Source organism: Ambystoma mexicanum, chromosome 3p, assembly GCF_040938575.1.
Source record: "Ambystoma mexicanum isolate Mex_15411 chromosome 3p, UKY_AmexF1_1, whole genome shotgun sequence".
NCBI lineage: Eukaryota > Metazoa > Chordata > Amphibia > Caudata > Ambystomatidae > Ambystoma > Ambystoma mexicanum.
In genome coordinates, this window is record NC_090925.1 from 1,184,464,487 (window position 1) to 1,184,480,887 (window position 16,401).

Genomic DNA, 16,401 nt, shown 5'->3' on the forward strand with positions numbered 1-16,401 from the left:
GAATACATGCACTCTCAAAACAGTGTGTGGGGTCGCCCACAAGCAGGACTGCATCTCAGGGATCCTTCGCTGTAACTGTTCCCGGCACCCCGACAACATGCATACAATTTATCGTAACGCAGGTAAAATCTGGAAAACCTGTGTGCGTGCCCCCATAAACTATTCCTGCACCCCCCCCGAATACACTGCGTACGCGCACCGCTAAGTGAGATCGGAACCCTGATTGCGTACACACACTCCTAAATCCGACACCCAATCTTACCTCTGTGCGGTGAATCATATGTGCAAGTGTCTCTACACCTGCCTTTGTCCGGCGGATAGTATCAGGGCTTTGCATGGCCATTTCTCTGCCGAGAGATTGCGCCGTTGAATCCATGAATACGTATCATTTCACGCAATAGTGTGCGTGCAAAGGACTGCCTGCAGGCCTTACTTCGTAACGCCCACATTTTCACTTGTTTTTCCTCATTTTCCGAGTTCCACCCCTTCCCTGCCCTCTGCGCAAATCACGCCAACGCTCTGCGTGGTGTCTCGCGTAAAGGACTCGCTCCCACTCGAAGAGACATGCTGAACATGCGTGAAGTCCCCACAAAGTAGGAAAAAGTGCTGCGCAGTCGATTTGATGAATCGACAAATGGGATTTCACACGCAGTTTGGCACGCAAAGTCCTGATTTTCCACGCAGATAATTCCATGAATCAGGCCCAAGGAGTGTTTATCTCATCTAGTCTCTGAAGTCATCAGTACATTTCTGAAATTAACAGTTTTGTGAAACAAAACAGTTTCTGAATCGCTACTTCAGTCTTTCAACATTTTCTGAACTGGTTGTCACCTTAGTTTATTATATGGTTGCTTGCTTTGTCAAACAACCTATTAGAACATATGAAATAATTGAGTAAGCCATTGAGCTTGATTCAAACGGATTTGCAGTGGATTACATCAGGTGAAGAAAGCAAGCATTTCAGATTTGCACTTGTGACCTCACCTTATACTGAATTCAAAAAGCCTAAGTCAGAACAAATCTGAAGATGTCTAGAGCACATCTCAGATACCTTGAACAAAGCACATGTGATGTTATATTAAGTTCATTTTTCTATACTGCACCAGTCACCACCGTAATGGTATACCAGACCCAATGTGAATAACATGTGCATTTGAACATCTCATTGATGCAGCAGACATCTCCAGAATTGGCGCTGTGAGTCAGTCTTAAGATAAGGAAATCAGGGATTTTCAGAGGCATCCAACCGAATTTCCCAATAATCCTGCTTCCCTCCAAAAACCCAACAGCTTAGTTATCCTACATCCATCTGTAACCTCAAAATCTATAGTTAGCTAGTTCTTCACAGGTTTATGCAATGCCATATTGCTCCTGAAAGCATTGGGTAGAGTAGTGGTTTGGGCCTACAGTAAGTCATAACGTTGTTAGATGCTAAATGTTTTTGCATCGCCAGGCATTGACATGAATCAATGTGTTGCTGCTGCATAGCCCTTTACATGTGTGCCAATAGCTGTGATTGGCGGTCCTGTCACACCAATGGTTTAAATGGTTCAGTTCAGATTATTGATCAGCACCATGGTCACCATTACAAAGCAGTCTTATGAAAACATCATGCATCTAAAATCATAAATTGAAATCTACAAACATTAATTCTAAAAATTATAAAAGGTTAACAGAAATATATAAAATCTCATACTTTGGATTCACCTTGTTGAGAAATCTTTATCTTATGAGCATCCCAACAGTCTGGATGGACCAGAATCATTGATAAAACCACTTTGACACTTACAAGCTTGCCAAGTGAAATATGCAATGGCACAAACAACCACTTAGCTAGTGGTTCAATATGCCCGGACATCTGTCATACGCCGCCTCCCATGGACGTTATGGTCCAGGGTGTGGCTTGGGGGCCGCCATTGCAGCGTTCCACCACGTTTTCGGACGTCGCTGTAGCGGTCTAGCGTTTCCTTCACTGCGAGCCGGGAAGCTTATCAGCCACGCCCCCCAGCTCACAGTGAGTTGCAACCCGCTTGGTCAGCTCCTTGACTGCTTTCTTTCGGTTGCTGTTTACGCTAGTTTCTTTCCTTTTTCCCCTCTCTCCTCTGCCGCCTTCCCGTTTCTCGGTCCTCTTGTTTTTCCTCTCCCTCTTCCTCTTGCTCCCTTGGATCTCTCTGTTTGTTGTCTCCTTTTCTCCGGCTCCCTTACTGTTCTTTCTCCGTTCTGTTGACTTCCGCTGGCCGTCATTATCGGCTACCTTACGGTTCCTACGGAGCCCATCTTCCACCCGGAATCCTTACGACGGACCTCCGCTGCTGCTGTTCTACCTCTGGGGTTTTTTGTGCCGGCTGGCTTTTTCCCCAGTTTGTCCCTCTCGGAAGAGGGGCCGCAGGTAGTGCTATTCACAGCAGTACACTGTGGCTTCCTTTCGTGAGGAAGAAGCTTTCTCAGGAAAAAAGAAAGGAGAAAGAAGGAGAAGGATTATTGCGCTAGAAGACCACAGATATCATCCATTCAAGACCAATCTTCAGGTGAGGAGGAGGAAAGGGGAGAAAGGTTAAGGGTGGAGATTGAACATTCTCACAGGGCTGACAGTTTGCAACGCCCAGTGGTCAGGATGGCGACCCCTGAACAATTGCAAGAGATGGTGGCCGCTGTTCAAAACCTCTCAGCAGAGATTGAAAATGTATCTATGGAAGTGCAAACCTTAAGGACTGAAAATAACATGTTAAAACAACTGGTTTCTAATCGTGAACCCAAACCAGTGGACTTGCCTCCCATGGCACTCCCATCAGGGAAATACGACAGGGCTTCAAAGAAGCTCAAGGAATTCTTGGAAGCTTGTAGTATCCATTTTGCCTTTAGACCTCATACATTTCCCATAGGTCATACCCGGGTGGGATTCATGATTTCCAACATGTCGGGTAATGCCCTGGCCTGGGCCACTCCGCTTGTGGTGGGAACTGACTCCATACTGCAAGACTACGAGGCTTTTGTAGGCCGACTGAAACAAGAGTTCGAGAGGCTTGAAATTTCGTTTTCTGCAGGCGAAGACCTGTTAGACATACGTCAAGGCCAGACGGATGTGCACACCTATCTTACCACGTTCAAACGCTTAGCCACAGAAACTGGTTGGCAGGAGCAGACCCAATATGTCATCTTCAGAAGAGGACTGCGGGAAGATATTAAAGATGAGTTAGCCCGATCTCCCCAGCCTGCATCCTTTCCAGAATTGACAACCTCAGCTTTACAAATTGAACATCGACTCTACGAACGCCGAATAGAAAGGCGACGGAATCGGAATACTACCTTTCCCGCCCATATTCCTCCTCCTCCAGTTTCAGCATCGGCACGATCAGAAGAACCTATGCAGATTGGAACCACACGTTCGTCCTTAACTCCAGAGGAAAGAAAGCGAAGAAGAGACTTGGGGTTATGCGCCTATTGTGGATTCGACCAACATCAAATAAATAATTGCTCCGAGATTCCTTCACGACGAGCAGGAAACGAGAACCCTCGGTCCTAGGAGGGACGGGAATCCGAGGGGAAGTAACCAGTCCCTATGTGTCATTATCAGTGGGTCCAGTGAATCCACAGGAAGATTCGAGGCTAATGTTACTCAAGGTACTATTGTAGACCACTGCAAGATTGAAGCATTGGCCCTACTGGATTGTGGGGCCGCCGGCAACTTTGTGGACACCATCTGGGCCGATTCTGTCGGCTTACGACGCATGGACTGCAAGGAGGATCAGAAGGTCGAGGGGGTGGATGGTAGTCCCCTCAGTTCAGGCCTTATTACGCAGACTACTAAGTTTCTTCAAATGTTCATACAACAACATTCAGAAACCATTCAGTTCGATATTATCCGTGCGGCCCATTTTCCACTCATTTTGGGCATTACCTGGCTGCGCAAACACAATCCGCAGATTAATTGGTCCACCAACAGTATTACCTTTGAATCAGGCTTTTGTCGACAGACCTGTTTAAAGGACCTACGGTTTATGGAAGCCAAGGCCCATACCGTTCCTCAAGCCAGTACCGTGGGTGTCCACTCCCTTCCCATGGACTTCTCGGCTTTCGAAGATATCTTTGCAGAAAAGAACCCTTTGGAACTACCTCCTCACAGGCCAGAGGACTGCACCATTGATCTCCTTCCTAATGCCCTAGTTCCTTTTGGTCGAATGTTCTCCCTATCACAAACAGAAAAGAGAGCCCTCAGGACTTATTTGGACGACAACTTGGAGAATGGTGTAATCCATCCCTCCAAGTCCCCAGCAGGTGCTCCCTTGTTTTTCATACCAAAGAGGGATTCTCCTGAACTCAGACCATGTATAGATTATCGTGGTTTGAACAAAGTCACGATAAGGGATCGCTATCCCATGCCCCTTATCTCTGACATAATAGAGGCTGTACAAGGAGCGACTGTTTTTTCCAAATTAGACCTACGCAGTGCCTATCACCTTTTGCGCATACATTCAGGGGACGAATGGAAATGGCATTCCGTACTCCATTCGGGCTATTCGAATACCATGTTATGCCGTTTGGACTAGTCAACGCGCCGGCAGTGTTTCAGAGATTAATCGACCGGGTCTTCTCAGATCTTATGTTTGTTTCGGTTATAGTCTATCTGGACGATATACTTGTTTTCTCTAGAGATTCCGAACAGCATCAGAAACACCTCACCGAAGTCTTAACACGTCTGAAAACACATAAGCTTCTGATAAAGAAGGAGAAATGTCTGTTCGGGGTCAGCACCGTGCCCTATCTGGGGTATGTACTCTCATTACAGAGGGTTCTGATGGATAAAAGAAAAGTGGATGCCATTCTAAGCTGGCACTCTCCCAGATCAGTCAAGGAAGTACAGAAGTTCCTGGGAGTAGCCAACTTCTATAGGCATTTCATTCCCTCTTTTTCTGAAGTTGTGTTACCCATTACTCAGTTGCTAAAAAAGTCCTCGTTACCATTCTTATGGAATGACCAAGCAGAAAGAAATTTCAAACACTTGAAAGAACTGTTTTGTCAAGCTCCCATTCTGCGGCACCCGGACCAGACAAAACCCTTTATTCTAGAGACTGATGCCTCTGCTGCCGCCGTAGGAGCAGTCCTACTCCAGGAACATAACGTAAATGAACATCCCATAGCCTATCTCTCACGCACCCTCACTTCCAGTCAACAGAATTATTCGGTCATTCAGAGGGAACTCTTGGCCATGCAACTCGAGTGTGAGGAATGTCGACACCTGCTGCAAGGAAGTAACTGTCCGTTCACCATTCGAACAGACCACAAGAACCTACAAGTCCTTCAGTCTTTGGACTGCATCAATTCTCGCCAAGCCCGATGGGCCCATTTCTTTTCCCAGTATGATTTCCGCATTACGTACATCCCTGGAAGTCAGAATCTTCTTGCTGATGCGCTATCTCGGAAGGGTGGATTGGAAGCTTCCCATTTACCACCGGCAGAAAGACTGTTTCCCAGAAATCGGGTTTTCCTCCATGTTACCAGTTTTCTCCAGCAGGTTAAAGAAGCTACGATTCTGGCTACCGCCACGGAGAAGATAGCTTTAATTGACAGAGAAGGGCTTTTGTTTCAGGACCATCGGTTGTTTATTCCCCCAGGTCCCCTCCAACAACAAGTTATTCAATGGTGTCATGATTACCAGACGGCCGGACATAGAGGTCAGGCTGGCACATTAGATCTCGTCAAAAGGTATTTCTACTGGCCCGGAATGCGGTCCGGAATCAGACATTATGTCCAATCCTGCAGGATCTGCAACAGCAGTAAGAATTGCACTACCAAACCTTTGGGTTTACTTGAACAGAGTGCGATACCCTTATGTCCGTGGAGCCACATCTCCACTGATTTTGTGGTGGATCTTCCAGTTTCTAATGCTTGTACATGCATCATGGTAACAGTGGATTATATGTCCAAGATGGCTCATTTCTCCCCTCCTCCCGGATTGCCCACGGCATCAGAAATGACAGAGGTATTTGTCAAGGACATTTTCCGTCTGCATGGTCTTCCCGACAAGATTACATCAGATAGAGGCAGCCAATATGTCTCAAAATTTTGGACAGCCTTATGTCATCGGTTGGGTATTGAACGGGCATTATCATCCGGTTTTCACCCTCAGACCAATGGGCAGACTGAGCGATTAAATGGCACTCTCAAACAATACTTACGCTGTTACATAAACCAGGAACAGGACAATTGGGTGTCTCTTCTTCCCACGGCTTAGTTTTCCTACAACAACACTAGTCATTCCGCTTCTGGGCTCACTCCATTCTACTGTACTTATGGGTTTCATCCTCGCACTATTTTCCCTGTTCCATCCATTGAATCCAACCTACCCGCTGTAGAAGGTGTGTTGTCCAAGATTCAGGAGGCTCACAAGACTGCCCAGTCCAGTCTTTTGGACAGTCAACTGGCAAATAAAGCTCAAGCGGATCAACACCGTCAGACGATGCCGGAGTGGAAGGTGGGCACCCGGGTGTGGCTTTCCACGAAATACCTTCCCGGGTGGACTCGTCCCTCCAAACTTTCCCCCCGTTTCATTGGACCCTATCCTATCATGGCTAAGATCAACCCGGTGGCTTTTCGCCTGAAATTGCCTCCCTGTTTGCACAGGGTCCATCCTGTCTTTCATTCCTCTCTTCTCATGGAGGCTCCCTTGGGATCCTCTACCCGTTCGGTTCCACTGAATCCACCGCCCCGGGAGGAAGCGGAGTTTCAGGTATCTCAAATATATGATTCACGATACAGGTGAGGTCGCTTGGAATACTTGATACATTGGAAGGGATACTCGAGGGCGGAAGATTCATGGGAACCCTCTACCTTTGTTCATGCTCCTAGGTTATTTCGGAAGTTTCACAGGGCTCACCCTGGAAAGCCCGGGGGGTTGCAACATTGGAGGGGGGCATACTGTCATACGCTGCCTCCCGTGGACGTTATGGCCCAGGGTGCGGCTTGGGGGCCGCCATTGCAGCGTTCCACCACATTTTCGGACGTCGCTGTAGTGGTCTAGCGTTTCCTTCACTGCGAACCGTGAAGCTTATCAGCCACAACCCCCCAGCTCACAGTGCATTGCAACTCGCTTGGTCAGCTCCCTGACTGCTTTCTTTCGGTTGCTGTTTACGCTAGTTTCTTTCCTTTTTCCCCTCTCTCCTCTGCCGCCCCTCGGGCTGCTTCTTGCCTTCCCGTTTCTCGGTCCTCTTGTTTTTCCTCTCCCTCTTCCTCTTTCTCCCTTGGATCTCTCTATTTGTTGTCTCCCTTTCTCCGGCTCCCTTACTATTCTTTCTCCGTGCTGTTGACTTCCGCTGGCCGTCATTATCGGCTATCTTACGGTTCCTTCAGAGCCAATCTTCCACCCGGATCCTTACGACGGACCTCCGCTGCTGCTGTTCTACCTCTGGGGTTTTTTGTGCCGGCTGGCTTTTTCCCCAGTTTGTCCCCCTCGGAAGAGGGGCCGCAGGTAGTGCTATTCACAGCAGTACACTGTGGCTTCATTTCGTGAGAAAGACACTTTCTCAGAAAAAAAAGAAAGGAGAAAGAAGGAGAAGGATTATTGCGCTAGAAGACCACAGATATCATCCATTCAAGACCAATCTTCAGGTGAGGAGGAGGAAAGGGGAGAAAGGTTAAGGGTGGAGATTGAACATCTCAGAAGGCTGACAACATCATCCTACTGTACATGTCTGCTATTGGCTTCAATAAAAAGGGCCTTCAACCAAACTTGTCTAAGGTGTGCATAGTGCATAGTGGTTATATAAAAAATAAAAGTGGTGAGATTCCATAGATCCAGCCTAACACAATTTGCCAATAATGCCCACAAAGCCAAAACTCTCAACCAGAGCTTAAGGTGCAGTCATCGCCTGTCCAGAAACTTAATTTCCTCAAAATACAGTTTGTGTCTCTTTCAGTTCATAACTGGACACATAATGAGTTCCAATACTTTTGCATACTCTCTTGCCAGCTCGATATGGGTAGCTGGTAGGGACCTGGCCATCCATACCCAACTTCACTTTGGCCAAAATGCACACACGCATTCTAAATTCCTCTCATCAATTTTCCCAAGCCTTGGTCTACGGCCCCCAAGGACGTTTACCTACAGCTCTTTGTGGCCATACCAATCGGATAAATGACTATTCAAATGACAAATGACATTACATTACATAATAGAGCTACACCCTGATATTCATCTGGGCTGCATCATGGGGACTGTTGGATATTTTGTGTAGATTTGGGGTATGGCTGTATTTTCTTACCGCCCAAAAAAAGTGTAATTTTGTGATGACTACTCCTTACATTTAGATTGTGTTTGGCCTTATTTCCTTTCAGTGAACATACCTTATTGCATTATATGGGATAATTTAGGAGTATACACTATTGTTGGTAATTTAGTGGTGAACATGATTTTTCTGTTTTATTTATGGCCCCAACATACACAAAACTTTCCTTATTCTTATAATGTTCATGTGATCTATAGAGAGCCTTGGACCTATATACAGAGACACCACAATTTCACACATAGAGTATTATCAATAACCTGTGGCGTCATCACTGACTTATATACATCAGTGAACTATGCTTCCATAGGCCTCATTACTGGTTCATGGACCCCCAGTAATCTATATTTTGCATTAGATTCCACCCAAACACCATGCACTGGGTGAACACACGCATACAACTATTTATCACTGCTAAGTCTATCTATACCATCCGCATGGGAAATATAACACGTGTATTACCTAAAAAAAACCTTCCCCATTTCATAAGGTATTATTGTAAATGCACCAAGAAATGACAAAAACAAAAACACTCTACACGATCTGCGTATATATCATTTGTATTATAAAAGTTACATTTCAAAGAAAACATCTTACCATTTGTACATTTGTATTACCGCATTGTCTGTAACAAAAAGAAGAGACAATAAATACAGCGACAGAACAACATTCACTTTGCAACATTACAACATGGCAATTAAACACAGGGGATTCCCTTTTGCTACTCTGCCTGCCTGATATTTTTAGAAGGTCATTCGTACAGCAGCACACAGTAACCTCAATTCACTTTGGATATTTACCAATTATCTGTAGTTCTCTCCCCCACGCGACCTCCCTTCGCTCGCCTCCGAAGAATGGGCCCAGGGTTGTCTTTGTAATCTTGAAGGCTTGAAGTGCACAGCGAGAACATTCTCAAGCCGGTGCTAAGTGAGACTGGGCACGCCTGTCTCACAGCCCAGTCTCAGATCCTCCGTCTCGGCAGCTCAGCAAAAGCGATCTGAACTTTTTTGTCAGACTTTCCCCCAGCAGAACTCTGTTGCTTACGCAACATATCTGCAGATATACTTCCCTCCAATCATATTAGCAGAAAGTGTATTAGGTTGACACCCCTGTGTCACAAACAATGGGAGCTTCATATTATAATAACTGTTTCTGTTTGATTTCCTGCTGCCTTCCTGTCCTTCGCATTCAGCACAGCCAGAGAAAATCAAAGAGAAAATGCACATTTAAAAGCGAATTTCAAAACATGTACTTCCACCTCATTTTCAGATAGAGATTACATTATAATGTTAATGAGTTAGCACTAGTGATTAGTATTTGTTAATTAAGTCAGTCAATTGGATAGCTAATGTAGTCTCCTGTTTATGAGGCATTTCAAGGAAGAGAAAAGGAAAAAAAATGGATGCACATTTACGGTCTATAATGGGCTTTTTGGCTGCAATAGGAATTCCATACCTTGCATGCCTCCAGCCATATATTCATCTGTTCTGTTGGCAACATAAAATGACTATATGTGTGTGCCACATTATTGCTGGCAATAGAATGCTATCACATTCAGTGAAGAGATATACTTCAAAGTGCTATACTTCAAAGCACTATAAATTATACTACAGGACCATGTCCCAGTAGGAAAGTGTAAATATTTTGAGACCAGGCTGTGAGATGGAATTGTGAGGGATCCAGCAATAGCTAAATTGTAAACTGCCTAGCATGCTTTTTACATGGGCCACCACAGCACTGTTAGCACACCATACAAGGACATTATCTCCTTGAGCTGAACCTTATTAATCAGTCCTCCTCTGTGGCCAGCATTTTGGCCTGAAAAGAGACTGGTCTTAATGATTAGCCTGACCCAACATGTCAAAAACAATTACATTTGAGGAGGGATGGGAAGACCAAGTATTGCTCTGCAATAATTGTTCTGCTGTCTGCAGTGTCTTGCTGTTGACATTCCCCCAAAACACACTGGCACACAAGGGACATGATACAGCCATAGCCTTGTATGGAGTGGAGCTGGTGCAGAATGCCCCCATCTTTCGACTAAATCGTAAAATACCCCACCAACCTCCTTTATGGACAACCCACTTTCTTACACCTTGGGCTTCCAGATACCATAAAATGCCAAACAGATTCTCAAATAATCACATTTGTTTATTTATTTATTTATATACAGGGAGGAACAATGCCATTTTGATCACAAAAGAACGTACAGTAGATACAAAATTTGATTGTACAGGAAGCAGTCAGCTTCTTACAATGGGGGGAGTTTGAGTGACATTCTGATCAGGCTTTGGAGGTGAATAAATGGAAAAGTCACTGGCAACAATACATTGGTGGTGGACATAAATAGATTAAGGACAACTAGCATTAGACATTTTTAAGTGCAAGTAGGCGGTACAGCCAGTTGTGTTAGGGATGTGACCATGATGGATGAAGTGCTAGTGGGAGTCGATGCAGAGAAAGTGAGGGACAGAGGCAGGTTAGAGGCGAGGTAAAAATGTAAGCTGGAAGGCAGATGAGAGGTAGGTTAAGAGGGTAATTCAGGGGCTAGGAGGTAGGCTTTTAGTTTGGTCTTGAACAAATCTGTGTGGACTTTTTCTCACATGTCTGGGGAAAGAGAATTCCATGCAGGTAGAGCAAGAAGAGAGAAAGAGCAGAAGCAAGAGGAAGCACAAGAGGGTGAGTTGCCACAAGGGTAGTCAGGGAGGCAGAATGGAGATTACAAGATGGCTTGTAGAGTTGGATAGAGGGGGATAGATAAGGTTGTTCCTAAGTGTGGATAGATTTGTGAACCTGGAGAAGAAATTTCAATCTGGCCCTGTTTTGTATCATCAGCCATCTAGCCTGGTGATGGTATGAGGAAGTAGGTGTGAACGGAAGTTGTTCAAATAGAGTCCTGATAGCGAACATAATGATCTTGGTGAGAGGACAGAAAGCATAATTGGGGAGACCAAATAGAATGCTGGCATGGTAGTCCAGTTTAGAGCAGACAAGTGTGGTTAAAAGATGGTTGATGGTGTTGAAAAGAAGGAGGTTCCTGACTTTCCTAATATTTAGGAGACTGCGGCAAGCATATGTTGCAGATTTGGAGATTAAAGTAGAGAAGGTGCGAGAAGGGTCATTGATGATGCTGCAGTGTCTAGCTGAAGAAGAGTAGTGGAGAGAGTCAGGTGAAAACTTGATAGGCAGGGGAATAGATGCGAGTATTTGACAAGGAAAAAGAGAATCTCTATTTTGTAGAGTTTAATGTCACAAAGTGCAAAACCATCCAATGTTTAATGACATTAAGAGAGACAGTTGGACATTTTGATAACGAGATCACAGGAACATTCAGAAAAAGAGAAGAAGATGTGGGTATCATCCACAAAGAGAGTGGAAACCTACTTGCAGTGGGTCTTGAAGGTTGTGGATGTTTAAGACATTGGTACAATGGTTCAATACAGCCCTTTCAAGCACTTTAGAGTACTGCAGGAGAGACAAAGGGCAGACATGTTGCCTGTAGATTCTAGACAGCCCCTTGCTTTTTTTTATGAGAGGTATGACTGACTGTGGCTGTTTGGAAAATAGATGGAAAGCAAGCTGAGTTGAAGGACGGGTTGAATATTTCAGCGAGGTGAGAAGCCACTAATGGGGCAACAGGCTTGAATAGCTGAGGAGCAAAAGGGTCTGATGGGGCACAAGATGGGTTAGCCTTAATCAGTAGAGATAGGACTTCTTCAGTATTAGTGCGACTAAAGTGGGAGATAGAGGCAGAAGATGATGGTAGAGTAGGCGGAGTGTAGAATGCAGGAGGCAGTAGTGTGAGGAAGGACAGTAGAGAGTATCTGAGTTTCAAAATGTTTGCAGCAAAGTATTCAGTGATTTCATTAGCTGTGAGAGTGGAGCTGATAGTCCTATGTTTAAGAGGAGTGGGGAGAGAGTTTAGAGTGCCCTTTGGTCAGCGAGGCTGGTTGACGTGAGAGTCAATGAGGTTGAGGTACAATTCCCATTTTGCACTATCAAGAAAGTACAGGGCAGAGAGGCAGAGTTTCAGGTCCTCTTTCGAGTGGGTAAGTCTCCATTTGCATAGCAGCCTACTCATGTCTGTGCGGAGGCAGCATATGAATCGGGTGAACCATAGTTGAGGATGCTGAGACTTAGGGGGGGAAGTTAGCAGTGTGAAGTGAGAGGAGAATGAATCAAATAGTAGGGGTTGGAAGATGGAGAAGGATGTGTTAGTGGAAGAGGAATCAGGTGTGAAGGAGGAGAGGGGGAACTTTAGGTCTGAGAGAAATGGAGGAATGGCAGAAGGTTTAAATGTCCTTTTAGTAATATGTAAGACAAGTGGTGAGGAGAGGTCAGAGGGTGGAAAGGAGATAGTGGTGGAAACAATGGAGTGATCAGATAGGGATGGTGTGACAGTAGTATTAGTGGCTGAAAGAGAGGTGGAGATGAATAAGAGATCAAGAGAGTTGCCTCCAGAGGGGGTAGGTAGGTTGTGGAGTAAGTAGAGAGTGTGGTCACTAAGAAAAGACTGAAGTTCAAATTTCTCAGAAGTGGTTGGAGAGGGAAGGTTAACGTCAAGTAAGAAAATGTGGTCATTTTAAGTGGAAACCGAATCAAGGAGTTCCCTGAGTTCATCAAAGAATGATCCAGTGGGAACAGGAGGGTGATAGATGGAGATGATGTGAACTGAGTGAGGCTGGGTGATAGTACAGATGGTGAATTCAAATGAGGTAGAAAAGCATGTGGCATTGGAAATTTATGAGGTGTTGAGTTGGGAATAAAGTTGATGACAGATGCCTCCACCTCTGCCAGTCAGATGAGGAGAGCGAATGGAGGATACTTTGGAGTCGTGAGGGCCACTAGAGTGGCAGTGGCAGAAAGAAAAAATCCAGGTTTCAGTTATAGCTAAAAGGTCTAGGGTAGGAGAGCTGCAGTGAAAGTAGTCAGTGACAAAGGACTTTAGCCTACAGACTGAGCATACTAGATTGCAATGTTCAGTTGATGTGGTAACAAAGAGTAGAGAAGTTGAGTCTCAGAGGAAGAGAGGCAATGAGGATAGGTGTTAGGGGAGATCTGGTTAGCTCATCAGGTTTCTTTACTGGAAGTAGGTGAGAGATGGAGTAGTAGGTGCTTCAAAGTGTGAGTTTTATGATAAGGATAGGAAATTAGGATGTTGTAGCATGATTGGAGAAAGCACAGATTGAAGTGAGTAGGAGGAGCAGGAGCGAAGGCATGAGTACTGCAGTGCTCAGAGGCAGCACAGTAATTAGCAAGCTAGGGGTACTCAAAGGTGCAGAAGGAAGAAAGGCAAAAGCAAAGGCTCATTGGCAAAGAGGCTAGTCAATGGCTGGTCTTCATCCTTCACTTTACTGCCCTTAACTGGGATGCCCCTATCGGGGCACCCCTAGGGAGTTCAGAATTGATGTCACACACTCTCGTCACCTGATCGCCTAGTTTATTAGGGGTTGGTCTCTCAGATTTTGTCCATGGTGTTCCCGGGATGAGGCGTTTATTTCCTGTGTGGTGTTCCCCGAGGACTCCCTTGTGGCTTTCTGCTAGAGAGTGGGCCGACTCAAGATGTCAGCTGGAAGTGATGTCACCAATCCAAGATGGCCACATGAAGTTTGACACCAATCCAAGATGGCCACATGAAGTAATGTCACAAATCAAAGATGACCTGAACAGCTTCCAACCCATGGTTATTACGTGTCTATGCTGGTGACAAAAACCCCAAAACATTAATTTGTTTTTTTGACCCATTAATCACCTGCTCCTTTGCTGTAGATATTTGTAAAACTTATCTCAAAGATGAATTAGACTTTGTTCTCCTTGGGAAAGCTGAACAGCATCACCCACAAAGAAAATGATAGGGATCTTTACACTACCCATCCTTGGTGGATCAGCATCAGCTGCAGCCATTCTTCAAGGTCATCAATAAATAGTTTGTAAAAGGTGGGGGCCCGAATGCACCCCTGGCTTATTTTGTATTTTATTTATGTATTTATTTATTTACTGACTTACTCCTCTCTCTATAGGGAAACACCCAACCACCTCTCCCCACACCCATATCTAAACTCCTTCTTATATATTTTGTGAAGGGCCTTGAGTATTGCTACTAATGATGGATTCATACCTTCTGTCCACAATATTGTCCCAGAACCTCCCTGTTTTCTGAGTCAAATGCTCTTTTAGGTAAACAAATATCCAAAAGACTGTACTTTTTTAGAGCTTCACATACTCGGCCTCAGCAGAATCCCTTGTTCAATAATTCCAGCCCATTTAATGAAGCCCACTTAGGTGGGCGGAAGGGCCAAAGGGATCATAAAGAGGACCATTGTGCTAATGATCTCACTGTTGGTAACAAGAAGCTAAATATTTCTATCATTTTCAGAATCACTCCTTCTCCCCTTTTTGAAGATCGGGGCTGTTTCCACCATACGCCAGGACTCAGTGATTCTTCATTTGAATAGAAATTAATTAAATAAATTGCAGAGGACCCAGATTAAAATTTGTAATTTGTACAAATCAACTGATACCTGGTCTGGTCTGGGAGCTTTCACTGATTTCAGTGGGTATCTCCCCTGATGACCTCTAATAAAATTAAGGGAATCATCTTTTATTACCCCTCCCACACAGGCCCCTTTGCGGAGCACTCACTACCCATGGGCTCTTCACGGGACCTAGCACACAATAGCAAAAAGTGATCCTCATTGCTTCTCCAGCTACATGACGCCCTAGATTGTGTGAATAACCTTTCAAAGCACATGTCACCATAAACCAAAAGATCTCAATATCATTCTATTTGAATGCTACTTCCAGTTTGTGACCATGTGCTGTGTTTCCTTCTTCTTCAACTCCACTAGTGCCTGTTATTGCTTTTTCTCTCTTTTAAGCTCGCCCATATTTGGGCATTCTGTCATTGTGTCATCCTAATTGCCTGGATTAGAGCTTTTTCCCTGCTGACACTCATTGTGAAACCAGGGATACCTTGATGTCATCTTGATCTGCTCATCCCTTCTACCTTCCTTTTCTTTGTAGACCAAGCAAGCATGGATAATTGCCATCATACGGATCCTGACTTCTCTTCTACTTTATGTGGCTGCATAAAGACAGGCCAGCCTCCACTTCAAGAATGGAAATCCAGAACAAATTAAGATTTTATTTCCTAGGTATGTTTCCACCCAAGTTAAGAACTAGTTTGGCACATCGCCCTCTTATTCACTATTCCTGATAAAAACATTGCCAATTGGCATCCTTTTGATTGCCCAGATTAGCCTTCACTGAGGGTGCAATATATTGAAGCATTCCAAACCTAAATCATTGAGGAAAATGAAAGTTGGCTAGCCTGTTAGAGTTCTCATGAGCTTTCCAAGATTGACATTTCCCTGAATGAAACTTTCTGTAACAAATGCCAGGCTAATGTCACTGCTTCCATGGGGGAGGCCCCTTCCCATGAGGACAAGGAGGGGTGGCCGCTACTTGATAGTCCCCCTGGTGGTGGTATTCAGCATGTGGATATCATGAGGCAATCCCTCCAAGGGAACAGTGAGGATCAACATAGGAGAAGACAGTATTCATCTCCTTTACCTAAGTCTTCTCCTGAATCTTTCTCCAATGAATCCTCTGTAGTCCCCAACACCTCTATGTGTATTTGCAGAACAGAGGGTCTCAAGTGAATAGATAATACTGAGATGAGGAAGAGTGAGTCTTAACTAGGCAGGGGACCTGTGGTAATTGACAAAGGCAGAAGCCAACCACAGAACCAACATACGCAGTACAGTCTATGACAGACTACAACAGAGATAACAAGTCAGAAAGGACTGCACACAAACACAGACCAGGTTAGAGCATGTCAGCCATGGATGGTGAGGAGCCGAACAATGGGGCCCTGGTGACAGATCAGAGAAACAGGAGCAAGATGCTGCTAATGAAGAACAAGTGTCTCTGATCGCCCCATAGAGCGGGAGCCTGACCGATGACAACAGAAGCAGAATCCTGACCGGAAAACCCAGAGTGAGCGGAGGACACGCAGCTGGGTATGCGAGAGAGAGCTTACCACTACAGAGCCACTGAGGAGAAAATGCCAAAAGCAGGTACCCGACCAGCGAACCCAAACACAGCTGGGTACGTGAGGGAG